A 5,000-nucleotide genomic window follows, 5' to 3' on the forward strand; every position below is an offset into this window, starting at 1 on the left:
TCTGCTGTAATACTGGATATAAGCCATAAGTGATTTTGAATATTATTACCAAGTATTTGAATCTTGAAAATGGGCATTATATTTCCAAGAAAGTCACATTTAACTTTGCTTTGTTGATGCTTATAAGATCTGACAGGAAAAACCATGAATATACCGCAGTTTGCTAGTAAATCCAATTCAAACAATATTGAAGAACATTTTGTAAACGATTCCTAATTTCATTTATGCTTTCTAACTTAATTTATATTTTTCAAACGAGACAAGTCAAACAGAATCTATTTTGTCTTCTAAACTATAAATGATTGAATTTGGTATAATATGTTTAATAAAGTATATTATAATTCAAGTAAAAAATCAGGACAGGAATTCGGAAAACCAAGGCTGTTTTTTCTTGTGATGTCTTACAATGTATTTTTTCCTTTCATAATTAAGAGAACAGCAACACAAACTAAGGGTGTAGGCACGTTTCTGCCGTAGGCGATTGGTGGACCTTCTCTCCTTTATTTCCAAGTAAGTTACCTGCGACCACTTGAGATTTACGAATAGAAGCATTAACAGAATTTTTTTCTCACCTGTTTATAAAACCATTAAATAAGGGACATTAAGGAGAAATCCTACATTTCTCATCTTAAGGAAATGATTCGATAAATGAAAGAAAATTTGAAGTAGATTCATGATAATTTCATACTTACAATCTATTGCATTTGGAGTTCCTTATCCCTAGATTCTAAGTGTGTAATAAAGAGGCACAATCAACGAATAAAACAACATAATACTTGAATAGTGAGGATGATAGTGTAGATTGCATACCTTATGACTGTGTAAAGGATATCATGAACACATGACGCACACATGGCTAAAAAGGCCAAAACATAGACACAAACCTGTTTCTTAAAAATATTAAAATCTTAAACAAATTATTCAGATTCAGATAAGATGACACAGCGTTTACTGACCAAAACACAATTCCCTGTATCTTAAAAAAACACTACATTCACAAAATATATGATATGTAGTTAAAATACTGTCACAATCACTGCAGTTCGGGACAATTTCAAAATCCATGGGTAAATCTTATGTCCAATTAGCAATCTTGTCAAAATTACTTCTGTCCTCTTATCCTTCGGGCCTCGTTATTCCCATGATAAGAACATTCCTTTTATTTGTTTAAATTTATCATTTTCTGATTTATTATTCCAAATATTTTCCCACTTTACCATATACTGTAATGCTTCATTGTGGTTTACATATTCCTTAACGTAGAGTTTAATGTTTAGTTGTGGTGAATCTACCGCTGATTTAGCAGCGACATCTGCTTTTTTCATTACCGACAACTCCAATATAAGCCGGAATTCCGCATATTTAAATATCTACCCCTTGTGAATAGAGCTTTTTAAGATGTCCCTTAATTTGTAATATTATTTGGTTCTTATGGGTGGTACCTTTTACGGTTTCAATGGAATGTCTTAAATCGGAAGTTCCTATTCTCCCTATCTACAATTATTTAACAATGTCTATTGCTGGTAAAAACATAGATAGTTCAAATGTACATATGATGCTGCACAAAGTAATGAGAGCTGACTTGTTTTGTCTAAGGATATCACAACATAACCAGCGCCCATTGATTTAGAGCCATCGGAATACATAGCACAGTGAGGTACTTTTCTATGATCATGTTTCAATATATATTGTCTATGGGGACTCAGAGTATAGGTATATTTCTTTGATAAATAAAAAAAAAAAAAAAAAAAACATGAGAGCATATTCTTATTTTCTGTATGATCCAAGGTGGGGAAAAGAGAAAGAGTTGAATAAAGTTCATTCTCATGTTTGTAAATTGTAGTATCCTATTTGCTTCTATAGGGAACGGTGGTTAATGATCTTATATAAATATATCGCTTTGATTGAAGACCTTCTTAGGGAGGCTCTAAAGATTCCGCTAATAAGTCTGACCTCGAGAGTGCATAGCATCTAAAGACTTCAAAGATCCTGATCCATATGTTGGGCTATGATCATCTATTCTCGATAAGGTTAATACTTTGCAGATCATCAGTAGACTTGATTTCTTTAAAAGAATATTTTTATTTAAAAATCGTTATCACAGTCAACTTGCCTCATATTTACTTTCATAGAATCGTATAGATATCTTAAAATCTTAAGTAATCTTACTTCAACTAAAAGGAGTTATCAGATCACGACTTGGGTTATCTTGAGCTGAACGTTCTCTTACATACCATTATAGATGACCTTTTGAATTGATTCCTTTCAAGGCTAAGAACAGATTCTGAATTCGACATGAATATGTACAGTGGATTTGTAGAAAGCTTATATATCTCTATGGATAGCTCGATTGGTAGAGTCCCTGCTGGCATGGTTTCGAGAAAGAGGCATAGTTTCGAATATCTGCCCAGCCAGAAGCTGTTATCATAAACGAATTTCCAGTGGATATAAATTCCCAAAGGTAGAATTCTATATTAAATGCCATTTTGGTTGATATTTACGTAGATTAAAATTACGAATGTTAGTGATATACATTCACCATACTCAACCACGTGTTGCAAACTCATTGATCAGATATCATGATTGAGGGGAGTTCATCTCAACTCTAAGAACAGATTCCTGAATTCCACAGGAATATGTACAGTAGCCTCGTAAAAAGCATATTAATCTCCTGGATGGCTCGATTGGTAGTCCCTGCTGGCATGGTTTCGGCTTAGAAGCATAGGTTCGAATCTCTGCCCAACAAGAAGTGTTTTCGCTACTGACAGAAACTTCTGATTAGCAGCCTTTCTTTTAGCGTTTAGTTTCCCACACGACAGCCTGAATTATCTATTGTCTTTATTTCATGTAATGAGTGTTATCTTTTCTAGAACTGCACAATTCCCTGTCATCTATTCTTTAAAATTAATCATCCATGCACTTACAAATTTCTCTTTAATCAATCTAACAATCTTTTGCCTTTCTGAACAATTTCTGTGCTGTGAAAATCTTTATCAGGAGCCCTCATATACAATTTCAAAATTCATAGATTAGCAAATTCTTGTTTACCTGTATTTTTGCAAAAACCCTGGATAGGTACGGTGGGTCGTTTGCGACCCCGAGCGTCAAAAAAAAACAGGTTTTTCTCACGTGACTCACCCCTGTGACTGAATTTGTGGGTGATCGACCTGCAGGAGGTGTCTCCCCTACACGCTCTAGTAGTGTCCAGATGTGCATTGCTGTAGCTGTACTCCTTCCCCGATTTCTGAGACGCGTCGGGGTCGTTCGCGTCCGAGTTTACCCTTCTGAGGTAGTTTGCATAATTATCAAAGTTATTACGTATTATGAAATTGTCGTAGAATGGTGCAACTTGTATAGGTTATCAGTTGTGGAAAGTCTTGGTGGATTGTTTGGCTACCATGTGCATGTTTTTTTTTTTAGTTAAAATGTCGTTCATCACCACGAGGACCATTTTACCGCGAGTGCCCCTTTTTCATTTTTTTTCATTTTTTTGCCAAGTCATTTTTCCGTAAGATATTGCCAAATAGTGTCGTAAAACTTTTGCTTGTTTAGTGTTGGAAAGTGTGTCTAGATGATCTGGCTACCCATGCATGACTTTGTTTTTGTCAGATACGACGTAGTTATTGGTATATTGGGTATTTAACTGCGGTTACCAATTTCTGTTTTTTTTTTTCAATATTTGTAAAAATTACTACGTAGTAAGGAATTGCCGTATATTATTCATTTTTTTTTTCATGTTTATGTGTTAAAAAGTGTGCCTTGATGGTTGGGCTAACACGTGCATGTCTTTTTTTTTATATGAGATGTCGTATATTAGAATGTCGGGCATTTTACCGCGAGTGTCCCTTTTTAATTTTTTTTCATTTTTTTGCCAAGTCATTTTTCCGTAAGATATTGCTAAATAGTGTCGTAAAACTTTTGCTTTTTTAATGTTGGAAAGTGTGTCTAGATGATCTGGCTACCCATGCGTGATTTTGTTTTTGTCAGATACGACGTAGTTTTTGGTATATTGGGTATTTAACTGCGGTTGCCAATTTCTGTTTTTTTTTTTCAATATTTGTAAAAATTTACTACGTAGTAAGGAATTGCCGTATATTATTGATTTTTTTTCATGTTTATGTGTTAGAAAGTGTGCCTTGATGGTTGGGCTAACACGTGCATGTCTTTTTTTTTTATCTGAGATGCCGTATATTAGAATGTTGGGCATTTTTCCGCGAGTGCCCCTTTTTATTTGTTTTGCATTTTTTTGCTTAGTCATGTTACCGTAAGGAATTGGCAAGTAGTGTCGCAAAACTTATATTTTTATAGTGTTGGAAAGTGTTTCTAGAAGATCTGGCTACCCATGCCTATTTTTTTTTTTAGCCAGATATGGCGTATATATAAGTATGTGTTCGATTTTCCTGTGATTGCCATTTTTTCGTTTTTTCCCATTTCTTTCAAAATTACTACGTACTAAGGAACTATCACAGAGTAATATTTCATTTATATGTTTATTTGTCGGAAAATATGCCTTGATGGTTTGCCTAGCACGTGGCTGAAATTTTTTTTTTTTCCGAAATGCCGTATATTAGAATGGCCATTTTTCCACGATTGCCCCTTTTTATTTGTTTTGCATTTTTTTGCTTAGTCATGTTACCGTAAGGAATTGGCAAGTAGTGTCGCAAAACTTATATTTTTATAGTGTTGGAAAGTGTTTCTAGATGATCTGGCTACCCATGCCTATTTTTTTTTTAGCCAGATATGGCGTATATATAAGTATGTGTTCGATTTTCCTGTGATTGCCATTTTTTCGTTTTTTTCCCATTTCTTTCAAAATTACTACGTACTAAGGAACTATCACAGAGTAATATTTCATTTATATGTTTATTTGTCGGAAAATATGCCTTGATGGTTTGCCTAGCATGTGGCTGAAATTTTTTTTTTTCTGAAATGCCGTATATTAGAATGGCCATTTTTCCACGAGTGCCCCTTTTTATTTGTTTTGCATTTTTTTGCTTAGT

This window comes from Palaemon carinicauda, chromosome 31 (genome assembly GCF_036898095.1).
Source record: "Palaemon carinicauda isolate YSFRI2023 chromosome 31, ASM3689809v2, whole genome shotgun sequence".
NCBI classification, from domain to species: domain Eukaryota; kingdom Metazoa; phylum Arthropoda; class Malacostraca; order Decapoda; family Palaemonidae; genus Palaemon; species Palaemon carinicauda.